At 36.1% G+C, this 17,001-nt stretch overlaps 1 pseudogene; it reads left to right on the top strand.

Annotated features, from left to right (window-relative positions):
• Positions 1-2,098: 2,098 nt before the first annotated feature.
• LOC117025570 (40S ribosomal protein S8-like) lies at positions 2,099-15,836 on the top strand (annotated as a pseudogene).
• Positions 15,837-17,001: the final 1,165 nt, after the last annotated feature.

Here is a 17,001-nt window from a genome sequence, read left to right as displayed (position 1 = left end):
CACGATCTTAACCCACTGCCTTCAGCTAGGATACTTTTTTAAATTCTGCCATTATTTTGTACAAACATAAATTGTATCTATTCAGTAAGTGAAAATATTGGTCAGCTTTGTTTACTTCAGTTCCCTTCATGCATAAAGCCAAGAAATAAAAATCATTTTACAATCTAAATTTCATGATCTACTTAGATTCAGAAGTAGAAAAATAAAATTGGTCCAATATTTTATTTGTTTTACTCTTTGAGGCCATCTATTCACCCATTCATGGTCTACAGACACGATGCTGAAATCTATGACATACTACAGCACTGAGTCATTACTCTTAAATCCCTAAATTCCAGAATTTAAGTTGTCATTATCCGGAGATATTTACTGGGAGCTTCAGTTTTGATCTTATGAGATCTGGCAGGGTTGTGGGAGATAGAAAACATGGCAGTCATATTAAAACTTCATGTCAAAGATTCATGGGAAGAAGATTCCTATTTCTCAGTAGAAACTGTCACTGTTCCTTTGACAATCTCATGCTATGCTAACATTAAGTAACACTTAGCAGAATTTATCCCACATTGTATTATTTCCATGTTTTGGCACTGGATACATTTGCCCAGGCTTTCAAGTCAAAAGTTGAGCAATAATGCTTGCTGTATTGTAGTGCCAGCATACATAGATTTAAGCCATCCAAACAAGACTGTGTATTTGAACTGACAGAGAGTAAATGATTTGCATCTGGCATAACTGATGGTAGTATCAAAACCCTGGAAGATAATTCACCAGTAAACATATTCCTCTGGATGCCTAGCCACACATGCCCAATTTCCTACCCAGGGACGAAGACATATCATTTCCAGAACAATGCAAAGTATTTTATACAGTTAATTCAAGAGATTGTTTTGCTCTCACAGAAAATGGGGATGGGGGAGAAATGTGGTAATGTTTTTCTCATTGATGAGACAAGATAATGTTTACACCTTCATTGCAGAAATTAAATTTCATGCCAAAATGTCTTTCTGATGCTTATAGAGTTGATGAACTAGTAAGAATAATCATAAACAACAAGCTAAAAAAAAAAAAAGTCTATTCTACAATTCCAAGATGTGACTGGTTAAAAATATATTTGAGTCAGGCCAGAGTACAATGATGATAAAGAAAAAAAATAGAGTTTTAAAGCCTTAAAATATATGTTTGAACTACCCAGACCTCTTGAAAAAAATAGCTGTAACTCCCTGTATTGTGCTTAATTCACAATAATCTTCCAAGTCTAGCAGTAGTTTTATGCTAGTAGCTTTTTGAGATATACAAGCTCAGTGGAATGAACATATTTCAGCTTTCCATTCTGGTTCACGAGGATTTTATATACATACTCAAGCTGATATTTACAAATGGTATTTTCTCCGATTGGTCACAGAACTGAGTTGAATTAAATATTCCATTGAGAATTACTACATTATATAGGGAAACTTCAAAATAATTCAAACTAAATGCATCGCTTTGCTATTAAGCTATATGCACCATATTTTAATGTTTCTTTGATCATTTAGTTGACTTTCAGGATCTTATGGCTCAATCAAAAATAGCTACTGAGTGCCTACTCTGTTGTCAACTCTGTGGAAGGGAAGACACATTTAGATGACTAAAATGAGTTCTCTCTCTATCTAGCTCATAGTCCAGAGATAATATATAAGAAATCCATTTTTAAAAGTATCATGATGGTGAAAAACTCCATTCAAACTTATATGGGCACAGACTCTGCCTTAGTCATTTCAAAGAATGCTTCATTACGAAGGTGATGGCGAACATAAGGGTCATGGCTAGGCATCCAGAGGAATATGTTTACTGGTGAATTATCTTCCAGGGTTTTGATACTACCATCAGTTATGCCAGATGCAAATCATTTACTCTCTGTCAGTTCAAATACACAGTCTTGTTTGGATAGCTTAAATCTATGCTGGCACTACAGTACAGCAAGCATTATTGCTCAACTTTTGATATGCCCTTCTAAAATTCATATGTTGAACATATATAGTTTAAAATGTGACAGATTATTTTCAAGGGTCATGTTTGATGGATGGAGTCAATTGGTTATCAGCTGAAATTGTGAACAATGGTGAGGCCATCCCCTCCTGTGGCTGCATTTAGAGATGGAGACGCTAAGGAAGTAATTGAGGGTAAATGAGATCACAAGGGAAGGGCCCTGATCCTATAATATCAGTGCCCTTTTAAGAAGAGACACCAAAGAGTTTTTGTTCTCTCCTTCTCTCTCTCTCTCCCTCTCTCTCTCTTTTTCCCTCTCTTCCCTTCTCCCTCTCTCCCCTCCCCAACACAGGAACACAAAGAGAATGTCATGTGAGCACATAGGGAGATGGTGGCTGCCTACACATCAAGAGACAAGGCCTCAGAATGGAACCTACCTTGCTGGCACTTTAATCTTGGACTTCCCAACCTCCAGAGACTATGAAAAAGTAAATTTATATTGTTTAAGCCACCAACTCTGTAGAATTTTGCGGCAGCCAGAGCAGACTAAAATAATATTTCAGATGCATTTTGAAGGATGTGTCAAGGGTTTCCTCTAAACAGGGAAAAACCTTCAGAATTTGGTACCAATGGATGGGGAAAAGGGACAGATGGAGAATGGAAAAGAGATAATGCATGAAGCAAAAGGCAGGAGCAGTTTGAACAGGAGAGCCCTGGGAAAACAGGAGGGCCATGTAAATACACTTGATTAGAGGTAGACTGTGGGGAACGTGGCATGTGATTTCTGCCTTTTTAAATCTTCTGTTAAGGCAGGTAGAGATAAATAATGAAGTGTATTGTAAATGTTTTGAAATATATACCGTGAGGAATGAAACAGTGAGCTATTCAGAAATCAGTAACATCTAAATAGCATCATTAGGATGAGGCTGAAGTTGAAATCAGGTTTATAAGAAGGCATCGTTTCTGCTATTGTTTTTGGTGGTGGTGCTTTCCAAGTGGAGAAAGCAGAAGACTAGACTGGCTAGGTACAGAAGACTGGCAGGGCAGCTGTGGCCAAACCAGAAAGTGAGGCTATTGCGGGTGGTGGAAAGACAGCTGCCTGGCTAAACCAATGACCTGGGGGTAGTGGGGGGGGGAGGGGGAAGAAAAGAAGAAGTAAAGCAAGGGAGCCTTTGAAGAGAAACTGAAAAAAAGGATAAAAGGAGAAATTTGAATGAAGGATGGAGGTAAAAAAAATTAATAATAAAAAAAAGAGAGAGAGAGATTTTATTTAATAGAATTAAGAGCCAGGTAGAAATTTTGAATAAAATGAGAATTTAACTTAATGCATATGGCAAAGACTAGTAAGCTCTTCACCACACCAGTTTCTTTTTCCCTCTGGATACCATAAGTCATATTTCCCATCTAGCCAAATTTGCATGGGAAGAAGTGACATAAACTATATCCAAGAAGAGCATATAAAAACCTCCCTAATGTGAGTTTCACACCTTTGCCCTTTCATGGTGACCACGGAAACCATGTAGTGAAGAGTCAGAGCCACAAGATGGAAGGAGTTCAGAACCACTTGCTGATCAGAAACACCTCTTTTGATTATCGTTGCTTTAATTAACAGGAAGAAACACAAACATAGTTGAGATATTTCAAGTGGATTATTTTCTGCAAGTATTATATGATTACTTTTCAATTTCTATAATATAAACACTAAATAAGCTAATCTCACCTACACTCTAGTAATAATATCATGACTATGCACAGCTCATGTGGGCATCACTATATGAATTCTTCATATGGAATCTTTTCGGGGTTCAAAAGAGGGTAACTCTAATGATGTCTATGAACTGTTTAATCAAGTATAATGACATATTTATCGACCAATATTTAAAGAGTTTTAACTCAGAATGCCCCAATACACATTCCCAAGACAGTCCTTGCCCTCCAGGTAGCCCTCCAAACCAGAGTTGCAGCTGAGTTGTGAGTGTACAGAGGGGATTAAAGAGGTGGAAGCTCTGAGGAGAGACTTACTTACTTCAGTTCTACTTCTTGCTGCTTCTGAGCAGTTTTTCCTCTTTCTGTTTGTTCCACTTCGAGTGACATAAAAAATGCCACTGTGTTAAAAACAAACAACACACACACACACACACACACACACACACACACACACACACACACACACACCAAAAAACCCAATATCAATATCTCACAACCATTCTTCCCTTTAGCTTCTTAAGTGGTTTTCTATGGGTATTTTACAACTTGTTCCTCCAGATAAATGGAGAGATCAAAAAAGGAGTCTCTAAAGCTGGATCCTTTCTCTTTTTCACTTAGAAGACAAAGAATATCTGTCCATGCTAATAGAATGCCTTTACATAAACACTCAAGAAGCAATGAAAGGCCTTGTTCTTTAACCTCAGTAGTGGAAAAATAAGTTTTTACCTGGTTCTTTTTATCCTGTGAAATTCCACAGTACCCTCTCCCAACCTCCTACATTCTCATGAGGACCAACCCTGAGGAAGGTGAGGGAGGATTAGCTTCAGACAGAAGACCCTTTGTGAGCTTTAGGGAGGCAAAGAAATCAGGCTCAGTAGGGGCCATTCAACAAGGCAGGAGCTGAACACAATGGTATCTTTTGAAAAGAACTTGTACAGGAGTCACTCAGAATCCAGTTAGATACCTAGTTCTATTGTTTAAGAACTATTGCCTTACTTATTTCACTTAGCATAATAATCTCAAGATCCATGTGGGATGTAAAAGTGAAAACAACAAAGGAAGAAGACAATCAAATAAAGAAACAAAAACTTATAGACACAGACAATCCTTTAGTGGTTACTAGAGGGTAAGGGGGTGGGGGGATGGTATAATAGATGAGGGTAAAAGGGATCAAATATATGGTGATGGAAGGAGAACTGACTCTGAGTGGTGAACACACAATATGGTATATAGATGATGTATTACAGAATTGTACACTTGAAACCTATGTAATTTTACTAACCATTGTCACCCCAATAAACTTCACTAAAAAAAAAAAAAGAAAAAGAAAACCCAACTATCGCCTTAGATAAGCCATTTCCTTGTTTGACTTTCTGTTTTACCTTTCTAATCTGTGCAAAAATACTATATGTGTTTTTTTCTCTGTCTGACTTATTTCCCTTAGCATAAAACACTGTAGGTCCATCCATGTTGTTACAAATGGTAAGATTTCATTCTTTTTTTATGGCTGAGTAATACTCTATTGTATATATGTACCATCTCTTCTTTAACCAGTAGTCTATTGATGGGCAGTTCAGTTGCTTCCATATCTTAACTATTGTAAATAGTGCTGCAGTGAACATAGGGGTGCATACATCTTTCCAAATTAGTGTTCTGGATTTCTTCAGATAAATACCCAGAAGTGGAATTTCTGGGTCATAAAGTAGTCCTATTTTTAATGTTTTGAGAAACCTCCATACTGTTTTCCATAGTGGCTGCACCAATTTGCAGTCCCACCAACAGGGCACAAGGGTTCCCTTTTCTCCACATCCTCGCCAACACTTGCTGTTTATTGATTTATTAATGATGGCCATTCTGACAGGTGTGAGGTGATAGCTCACTGTGGTTTTTATTTTCATTTTTCTGATAATTGATGACATTGAGCATCTTTTCATCTGTCTATTGGCCATGTGTGTGTCCTCTTTGGAGAAATGTCGATTCGGGTCCTCTGCCCATTTGTTAATTGGATTGTTTGAGGTTTTTTTGGTGTTGAGTTGCATGAGTTTTCTATAAATTTTGGATATTAACCTCTCATCAAATGTATCATTGGCAAATATCTTCTCCCATTTGGTAGGATGTCTTTCTGTTTTGTTTATGGTTTCCTTTGTTGTAAAAAACTTCTTCGTTTGATGTGGCCCCGTTTGTTTATTTTTTCTTTTGTTTCCCTTGCCTGAGGAGATATATCAGAAAAAAATATTACTAAGGGTAATGTCTGAGACATTTACTGCCTATGTTTTCTTCTAGGAGTTTTATGGTTTTGGGTCTTACATTTAAGTCTTTAATCCACTTTGAATTTATTCTTGTATATCGTGTAAGAAGCTGGTCTAGTTTCATTTTTTTGTATGTATCTGTCCAGTTTTCCCAGCACTATTTATTGAATAGAATGTTTATCCCATTGTATATTCTTGCTTCCTTTGTCGTAGATTAAATGACCATATAGGCCTGGGTTTATTTCTGGGCTCTCTATTCTGTTCCATTGATCTATATGTCTGTTTTTATGCCAATACCATGCTGCTTTGGTTACTATGGTAGTATAGTTTGATATCCAGTAGCATGCTGCCTCAAAAGTTATTCTTTCTCAAGATTTCTGTGATGATTTGGGGTCTTTTATGCCTCCATGTGCAATTTTAGGATTATTTGTTCTAATTTTGTGAAAAATGCCACTGGTATTTTGATAGGGGTTGCATTGAATCAATAGATGGCTCTGGATAGTAAGGACATGTTAACTATATTAATTCTCCCTATGCATGAGCATCATATATGTTTCCATTTGTTTGTATCTTCTTCAATTTCTCTCTTCAATGTCTTATAATTTTCCAAGTACAGGACTTTTACTACCTTGGTTAAATTTATTCCTAGGCATTTTTTTTTTTTTGATGCAATTGTAAATGGGATTGTTTTCTTAATTTCTCTTTTGGATAGCTCATTATTGTATATAAAAACGCAACAGATTTATCAATATTAATTTTGTATCTTGCTATTTTACTAAATTCATTTATCAGTTCTAATAGTTTTTTGGTGGGATTTTGGGGATCTCTACATATAGCATCATGTCGTCTGTAAATAATAACAGTCATACTTCTTTCTTTCCATTTGGATGCTTTTTATTTATTTATTTTTTCATGTCTGATTTCTGTGGCTAGAAATTCCAGTACTATGTTGAATAAAAGTGGTGAAAGTGGACATCCTTGTCTTATTCCTGATATTAAGGAGAATGCTTTTAACTTTCCCCCGTTGAGTATGATGTTAGCTGTGTTGAGATATGTTCCCTTTATTCCCACTTTGCTGAGAGTTTTTTTTTTTCCTAATCATAAATGGATGCTGGATTTTGTCAAATCCTTTTTGTACATCTTGCAATTGATTTTTATATATTTCTCTCATATCCTGTAACCTTGGTGAACTCATTAATTAATTCTAATAGTTTTTAGCAGATTTCTCAGAATTTTCTGTATACAAGAATATGTCATACACAAACAGAGGTAGTTATACTTTTTCCTTTCCAAAAAAATCAATAATAGTAATAATAATAATAATAATAATAATATATGTGTTGTAATTTATTTGTTGTGAGAATTAACGATAAAAACATAAGCAATGTGTAGAACATAATAAGGGAAAAAGTAAAAGAGAGCAACTTGATTAGTGAATAAACAGGTATTTGAGCACAATACCACAGTTGTCCCTTGGTATCCACAGCTACTGGTTCCAGGATCTCCCACAGTTAGCAAAATCTGCAGATGCTCACATCCCTTATTATAAAATGGCATAAAACATTGCGTACAGTCGGCCCTCTGCAGATTCCCAACTGCAGATTGAAAATACTGTTTTTGATCCATGTTTGATTGAATGTATGGATCTAAACCCTATGGATACAGAGGGGTGACTGTATATGTGATACTGCCTACTTTAAATTAGCAAAAAAGCATTAGGGAAACAGAGTGATTGTATACAGGCATCCTCTGTACTATCTTTGCCACTTATCTGTGAATTAAAAAAATATTCCAAAATTAAAAGTATGTTAAAAATAAAAAACAGGAATGCAACACAAAAATATATCTAATAAGCATAATATATTTATTTGTCATACACTTTACCAAAACAATTTGGTACTAGATATGAAACATGAAGTTGAGTTTTAGGTAAGGTATACTCATAAATGTTTCAGATAATGCCTCACAGCCAATAGATTTTTAAGTCCAGCCTAAATAAGTTGGGGACAGTCGTCATCTTTGACTGGCAATGGCGATGGGAATAATCTCTAGAATTTACAATTGATCTGTAATCCCCTTACCTGAAACGTTTCTTACCAGGTGTATTTTGAAATTCAGAAATTTTCATATTTTAGGAAAGAATTACAACACATTTTACGTGAGGTCTGAGACAGAACTTTTTAATTGACCACATTAGTGATTCTGTAGTGAAACTATGCATATCAGATAAATGAGTTAAATAATATAAATAGGCTCACATCAGTTCAGCTTTTGCCACCAAATGGGCATTTATGTCAGTGTCAGAGCTTTCAAACCTTAGGTATCTCAGATAACAAATTATGGATATGTGTACTGAGAAGACCCCTAAATTATCATCAAATATTTGCTTCTTTCCTCCCCTGGTGCCAAGTATACAAGTCCTCAGCAGAGCAATCAAGGGCTTTCAGAAATAGCAAATAAAAGCACTCTATTTACAATTTGTATTAAGAAAAAGTGAAACATAAAAGCAAAAATCATATTTCTTTTTGCCATTCTGACAATTCTGTGACTTTTGTCTTCGTGGGAATCATTACCCATCTCCCTTCCTTTTCCTTCCTAGATGTGTCACTGACTCAGGCAAACTTTTCTTGCTATAATGAAGAAGAAAAGCAAACAAACAAAAAAATTCCAGGTCACTATATTTGCCTGAAATTAGACTTTCATTGAAGACCATTATATTTTCACAACCATTAAAAAACAATACTTCCTATTCACAAATTTTGTTTTTCTTTTTTTGTTTTTTTTTTGTCCTCCTCAGTTAAAATTGGTAAGCCACAAGAATATTTCAATTTGAATAATTTAGAAATGTTTGATCTTCTTCATAGATAAAATTAATTTAGAAATAGCCTTATTGAAACCAGGCATTCTCTCTAAACAAAGAATTCCAGATGTTTTTAGTCGCTGCCTATGACATTTCCACAATCAGAATAAATTGTGTTTCCAGAGTAATGTAATAGATAGAAGTGCTGAATAAATCTCGTGCAGTTGAGATGACAAAATTAACATGCTGATGACATTTTAATGTTTCAATATAATCAAGGGGGCATGGATCATGCCTCCACCAGTTCTAATATAATTCTATTCTTTAATCTTTTTCCAAGACAAAATAAAATATAGATGGATTTCAGAAAGTATATAAGCACTGTGTGCTTCGGTCTTCAGGCAAGCTGTTTAGGATGCTTCTTAAATGCTATTTAGGCTCAGCTTTGCCAATAGATATTTTACCAAAGCAACCCAGTTATATGTAAAAATCCTGGATTAAGGACAGATATTCTGTTTTTCTCTTTCTGAAGTTTCCTGTTGAGGCTTCTGCTACAACTACTGTTTTGTAATTACGCATCAAGTTTGCTGATTTAAACAGGGAAATCAATATATTTTGATAGGACCCAGTGAACAACTGCTATTCACCTAGTCTCAGAAAAGTATGTAAACAAACAAACAAACAAATAAACTTCTTGGACTCAAGATGAGAAAAAAGACAAATAGCAGGTAATCATAAAAATATGAAAGGTACTTTTTCTTTTCTAATCATATAATGCAAACTAAAATCTTGCAAATTCATCCCTGGGAGGAAAAAAAATGGCCTGACTATGCACATAGATTGAAAATCTGTATTAAATGCTGACAAAGTGGTGTAATGTTTGCTCAGTAACAATGGGGCGGAGAATAAAGGACAAGGAGATGAAATGGTAGTACCACTTTCCTCAGCCTTACATGGAAAGAGTAGGGATGACAGGCCAAATGAGAATGACAAACAAAGATGACCTTGCCAGGAGTCAGGTATAGATGGAAATAGATAACACAAATAGTTTCTTAGTCACTCATTGTGTTCATCATAGAACAATGACACAACGAATATCTGTAGCTAAACAGTTTTCAATGTTATATTTAATTGCAAATCTCTTTTTATCAAGCAAAATCTCATTCAGAGATATATTAAAGTGATAAAAGAAGAACCCCATGAGGGGAGCTGGGCCTAATGCTTGTATCCGATGTAGCTTCCTAGCAGACACCGTATTTTCCCGAAAATAAGACCTAGCCAGACAATCAGCTCTAATGCGTCTTTTGGAGCAAAAATTAATCTAAGACGCAGTCTTATTCTACTATAATATAAGACTGGGTCTTACGTAATATAATACAATATAATACCAGGTCTTATATTAATTTTTGCTTCAAAAGATGCATTAGAGCTGATTGTCTGGCTAGGTCTTATTTTCAGGGAAACCCAGCAATGCTAAATCTAGATTCACCAAAACATGAAGCAGGAACATTTTTTTCCAAGATTGTTTTTCCAATATATTTTTCTCTTTCAGTCATTGTCAGAAAACTGATCTTTCTAAAACATAAATTTCAGTACATGAAACCTTTTAATACCTCCCACCTTTCCAACCTCCACTGCAGTTCTAGAGTACGACCAGCAAGGCCACTCATGCCAGAATCCGGCTTATCTATTCACTTTCCATACATTTTCTGTTTCAGAGTGGATGATTTGAGTTGCAACCAAAAAAACAAAAAACAAAAAACAAAAACAAAACAAAACAAAAACACAAACAAACAACCTTATTAAGAGTAACTTCAGTTATGTGGAAATTAATTATTCCTGCCCCAAAGTAGAATGGCCTGAGGATGTCATCAAGGAACTTAATTCTCCCATTTTCCTATAGCTATTTCTCCTAGAGCTTATAAGATAGCTGCACAAAGTAATTGGGACTTCCTTTGTTCATCTCTAGCAGGGGAGAGAGGAGGAGAGGACAGGAGGATAAGGGAGGGGTTCGGAGGGGAGGGGAGGAGAGTTGAGGAGAGGAGAAGAGAGGAGGAGGAAGAAGAAGGAAGAGGGGGAGGAGGAAAAGAGAAAGAGGAGGACAGGAGAGCACAGGGGAAGGGGAGAGAAGAGGAAAGGAGAGGACGGGGAGACAGCCAGTCTCTAACCATGGAAAATAAGTCTTATTAGTCTCATTGGTTCAACCTCAGAACTATTAACGATTGCCAAGGGAAGACCAAGAGTCAGTTGGTTGAAGGAGCAGAAGAGACGTTTCTTTGAGAGTATCCGTGATCCAACACCTACTGAAGCTTGTCCACAATCCCACATCTGGTGATCTAATAGAATAATCCACACTCAGTTGCCAAAATAAGTGTTCAGAGTCAGAAGACTGAACCTGAACAGCAGTCTGGCAGCAGAGACTAGATCTGCTTAGAGCTATCTTGGTTCTGTCTCTGCTAGCGGACTTTAGGACAGTATGCCAAGTATCATTCAAGAGTGTGTTTTAGCGTCACATTCAAGTAATGCAAGTATGCAACGTGCGACTGTGTTCATTTCTCTCTCTCTCCTTAGATACCCTGAAATACAGGGTGTCCTCACAGTGAAGAGCTGAGGAATCTTCAGAATGTAGAGTTGTTTTACACTAAAAACCTAGTGCCCATCCCAGACACCTATAAAAGCACTCTAAGTTGTCAGCTGCTTTAGCAGATTGACGACTCTAAAGATCTCTCATACACTAGAAATCTGAGGTCCCTTGGTGGAGATTTGGTTGAGGGATGTCTCCCTTTCGATTTGGCTTATTGAATTTGAAAAACTCCGTAGCTTTTTCTGTCAAGGAAGTTGTACAAAAGAGAATTGTTATAGAAATGAGTTAAAAGGAAAGAATGAGAAAAGTTTAAAATAGTTAAGATAAATGTAAACTAACTTTTTCATTTCAATTGAAAAAGACTAAATATACTTTCACTGAAAAATGGGGTGGGGCTCTTTCATTTTATAAGATTTCTAACCTCAGAATACTCCTAACCATGATATAACACTGTTGCAGTTACCTTATACTTTCACTAAGAGAAAAGAAGTCACTCACAGCTTTCTGAGCTTGTTTACACAATAATAGTACAAATCTCCATCTTTCTTTTATTAAAAAGTGAATTATTAGTTCATTTCTGCTATTGGGGTCAACTCAAGTTGAATTTGTGAAGGGAGCAGAATTTCTTATGGTCACTGCCATTCTTTCAGGCACCTTCAAATACAGTACCAAATTATCCAAGAACCCTACAGCAGAAAACCATATAGATTTCTGAATATCCTCAAGCTTCTATGTCCCATGAAATCAACCTTGTGCATGGTGTGTGTGTGTGTGTGTGTGTGTGTGTGCGTGCGCTTTCTGCAAGGAGACAATATGTGTTTAGTGATGCGACATAATTTTAAATAAATTATTTATTAAATAAAAATGTTAAAAACAAATTGGGTTACTTTGAGAAGGATTTATATGGTACCCAGCCTTCAAGATGGCTCCCAATGAGCTTTGTCTCATGGTATTCATATCCTCCCACACTGAGCAGAGTTGCCCAGTGAAGCCAACAGGATAGTATGGAAATGGCAGCGTGACTTCTGAGGTTAGGTCATAATGCTATTGTGTTTCCTACTTTGCACTCTTTTGGATCATTTGCTCTGGGGAAACCAGCTGCCTTGTTGGAAGGATACTCAGGTCAGCTATGGAGAATTCCATATAGCACGGAACTAGTTAATGTGGCAGCAGCCAGTATCAACTTGCCAGCCATGTCAGTAAGCCATCGTGGAAGGAGATCTTTCATCTCCAGTCAAGCCTTCAGATGAATATCATCCCCGACAACATCATGACTGCAACCTCATGAGAGACCCCGAGCCAAAACTACCTGCCAAGAGCAGAAAGATTTTACCCTACTTGACAACGACCGTGTTTCCCCGAAAATAAGACCCAGCCAGACCATCAGCTATAATGCATCTTTTAGAACAAAAATTAATACAAGACCTGGTATTATTGTATTATGTTATGTTATGTTATATTATATTATAACTTTATATTATTACATTATATTATATTATATTATATTATATTATATTATATTATATTATATTATATTATATTAGACCCGGTCTTATATTATAGTAAAATAAGAGCAGGTCTTACATTAATTTTTGCTCCAAAAGGCGCATTACAGCTGATGGTCCAGCTAGGTCTTATTTTCGGGGAAACACGGGAACACATTTGCCTGCCTCATGCTGGCAAAAGACACAAGATTCCTGGTTCAGAGACAATTTAGTATTCATAGCAATAACAATAACCAGAATATTAGCATTTTCTTACACTGATGTGAGTCTTAATTCTCACCGAGCAAAATGAAGGGGGCAAGGTGACACCTGCACATACAGTAGATTTACTACATGAGAGAACTCCCGAGCTTTTATGATGGAAAGTGAGGATGTCTGTACTTTGCTCAGGTGAAAGACAATATATTTCAAGGCAGGTCACTATAAAAATATCCTTGAAAACACAGCCCAGAGTAAAGGTAAACAGATTATTTTCTTTCAATAAATGCAGAGATGTGAGGGACCCAGCTAAACCACGGCTGAATTTCTGACTCAGAAGCTGTAAGATAGTAATTCATTGTTGCTGCTTTAAACGCAGATGTTGTGGTAATGTTACACACTAACAGATAATGAATATAGTTTACTCACACACAAAAAAGAAAAATATACTTAAAAAGAAGCAATTATTAAGTAAAAACTAATTGGTAAGGAATATTCAGGAAGTCTAGGACTAGTAGCAGTGGCATTGTTACCACAGGAAAGAAGGGAGAGGTGATGGGAGGAAAAGCTTTCTGAAAGCCACAGGGAACAGGAAATCATATAGAACAGAGCATCATTCAAGGAGGGGCAAGCTTTCGTCAAGGCAGGTGACCTCACCTTGAGTTCAGCAAGGAGAATAAACACCCTAGTCTTGGTCTCCTGGTTTCTTTCAATTTCCCCATTGACTAAAATCAAATGGAAAGTAGGGAAGGGAAGCCCTGTTGATGTCATCCCCATAGGTGATTCCCCTAGGCAGAGAAGGATGGAAGGTGAATCTGGGGAGCAAACAGAAAATATGTGGCTCTCAATCTGATAAATAAGAGAGCTCATGCATGCCCCTGCTAAAAGATATGTTTCTACTTAGCACCTGTAGGCTAATCAGTTGGAAATGCAGGAATTTGAGTGGCATGAGGGAGTAGGAGGTGGAGGGAGGGACTTGAATAGGCAAAAATGAATAAGCTATGGTGTGGAGACTCTTTGCCTAAGGGTCGGTAATAAAAGCCTTCCTGCTTGAACTCATATCAGTCAAGCCCAAAAAAGACTTTCCATGTCCACGCTGTGTTCCTCTGAGTGTCCAAGCCAAATGTGGAGACATTAGATTATCTGAATCCAAATTTCTGACTGTTTCAAACCTATCTATCAACCATTGCTTATAATTAAAACTCTTTAGCTCCCAATATTCAGGTAAATGTTCTTTGTAAATTACCAACATAGAATGCAAAATAAAGTGGAACACTGTGAATTCTATTTATAAAAAGATCATTTATAAATTATAAAAGTATGAATAAGCAATTAATAGCTTTACATGATTTTTAGGAATTCAGCTACCTTGGATTTTTAGCTAATGTTTGAATTTAATTTAAATTTACTGGTATCCAGTTTATACTAACAACCAAAGGTTTTGATAAATTCATTAAATTTATAAAAATTTAACTAAAATTTTACAACTTTGACTAAACTTGAACTAGAAAGTAGAAATAATAAAATTATCTATGAAATAAATGAATGGTTTTATCATTCTGATCATGCATTTTTAAATATATATATTTTTAATTATATTTTTTTAAAGTTAAAACATTAGTAAGCTCCATCTAGGAAAAAGAGATAATTTTAATGTAAAATGGGCTTTAATTTATCAATAAAAACACTAGTACACTGATATAATAATAGACAAGAGGATATTAACCAGAAATTCATAGAATAAGTTGAACGAAGCAATAAGCATAAAAAAAATAGTAAATGCACTAATAGGCAAATAAATACAAAAAGGAAAAGATACAAATTTCAATTACTATATGTTGGTATAGACTTTCTAGAATTCTCTTGGGTAATATGTAGCAATAAATTTTTAAAAGTTTATTTAACCAGCCAGTGTCAAGCCATGGGCATCTGTCTCTCAGGACAACTATCACAAGTGCCACAAGGCCAGAGGCAAGAGAAAGCCTTACCTCAAAAAGAGGAAATACGAGCTGTGACGCCTTTCTGCCAACATTAAGATTGGCCCTCGCTGCATACATGCAATCCATGTGCATGTAGGCACAAGAAGTGCTGTGCCTTGAGGCTAGATATAGGGAACTTCTACTGGGCACAGGGAACTTCTCCTGGACGTAGGGAACTTCTCCTGGACATAAGGAACTTCTCCTGGACATAGGAACTTCTCCTCGACACAGGGAACTTCGCCTGGACACAGGGAACTTCTCCTGAACATAGGAACTTCTCCTGGACACTTCTCCTGGACACAAGGAACTTCGCCTGGACACAGGGAACTTCTCCTGGACACAGGGAACTTCTCCTGGACACAGGGAACTTCTCCTGGACATAGGAATTTCTCCTGGGAACCTCTCCTTTTATATGCTCAGAAGCAGAATTATTGTTGTTATCTACAATACACCCAACAATGAACTGGTCCATACCAAGACCCTAGGACAGAACTGCCTCCTGCTCATTGACAGCACACGTTACTGACAGTGGTGTATGTCTCACTATGCACTGCCCCTGGGCTGCAAGGAGGGGGCCAAACTGACTCCTGCGGAGGAAAGAGATTTTAAATCAAAAATGGTCAAAGAAAATTCAGAAGAAATATGATAAAAAAAAAAGAATGACAAAATCAGTAGTTTTCTAGAGGCATAGTTCCAGTAGGGCAAGCTTCTTGAACGCTTTGCTTCAGGACCAGGCCAACGGGCCAAGCACATGGCTACGTGCTAGATAAGGGTCAGGGAGCAGAAGTTGTACCAGGAAAACCAAGGCCCGAAAAGGCAAATAAATCCTCCTCCCTCCTATCTTAGCTCATGTAATAAAGGTGTTTATTGTTCTGTGGAGGGAAACAAAAGTTTAATTTGATGTAGGAATTCAATTTATAGAAATTTATTTTAAATAATCAGAAATTTAAGAAAAAATTTATACAGAAAGATGGACTTCAAAAAATTATTTTATGTCAGCAAAAGTATTTGGAAACAGCTCAATGAACAGCTACAAAAATGGTAAATTAAATTTTCATACACCTATAATTTTTTATTATTTGATGATGAAAATGAGATATTTAAATAGATTTTTTTTGTCATTTTTGAGATGTTCTCACAATGTGATAATGAAAACAAAATAGAGACATCATTGCATTCAGTATGATTGCAAGTATATTAAATAAAAGGAAATGTGCTAAAATATAAATACTAATTAGAAGATATCAACATATAGAAGAACTATGAGATACTAGTTTATTCCTTATTCTTTCTGTATTCTTCAGTCTTTCTAGTAATTATGAATAGCATTAACTTTTAAAATACTATTTGTCCTTATTTAAATAGCCCAAATGAGCAAATATTGGCCAAGTGAGTAACGTTAAATGCTCACTAAAATGCCTTCTATGTGCTGTCAAAACAACATTCTCCTAACCTACTACTAATAAAGGGGTTTTATAATATAAATTACTGTGTACTTTCATACGACCTTATTATTAAAAGTCATCAATCATATCTGTGGCTTTTTACAACACACAACAGAACATATACACTGAATTCAGGCCAAGCGGTTAGTAACTGGTGCTTTAGAGTAAGAATCCATGCCAAGTGATTGGTAACTGATATTTTAGAATGAGAATTCCAGGAATTCAGAGTGATAACTTTCACTGTAATTGTAACTTGACCTTTTCATTTCATGAAGAGTTTGCTCCTTGAAGTCCTGATTAAACATAAGTAGAATGATGTGTAATCACAGGGAAGGATCTGTGCACAGCACAGTCGTTATTATCCTGGGAAAGAAACGGAAAATAAGGAAAAATGTTTGTGCTAAGACAGTTCCTCTGCACATCGCTGTTTCTTTGCTAAAATGAATTGATGGAAGGAAGGATATTTTCATTTCATGTTAGAAATATAATAAAACGTGAAGGCTGCAGATTACCTTCTGTTTAATAAATTTTTATAAATCTGTTAAACACTGCTCATGGTAAACTTT

This window comes from Rhinolophus ferrumequinum, chromosome 8 (assembly GCF_004115265.2).
Source record: "Rhinolophus ferrumequinum isolate MPI-CBG mRhiFer1 chromosome 8, mRhiFer1_v1.p, whole genome shotgun sequence".
NCBI classification, from domain to species: Eukaryota; Metazoa; Chordata; class Mammalia; order Chiroptera; family Rhinolophidae; genus Rhinolophus; species Rhinolophus ferrumequinum.
This window is presented reverse-complemented; position numbering and strand designations above follow the sequence as displayed.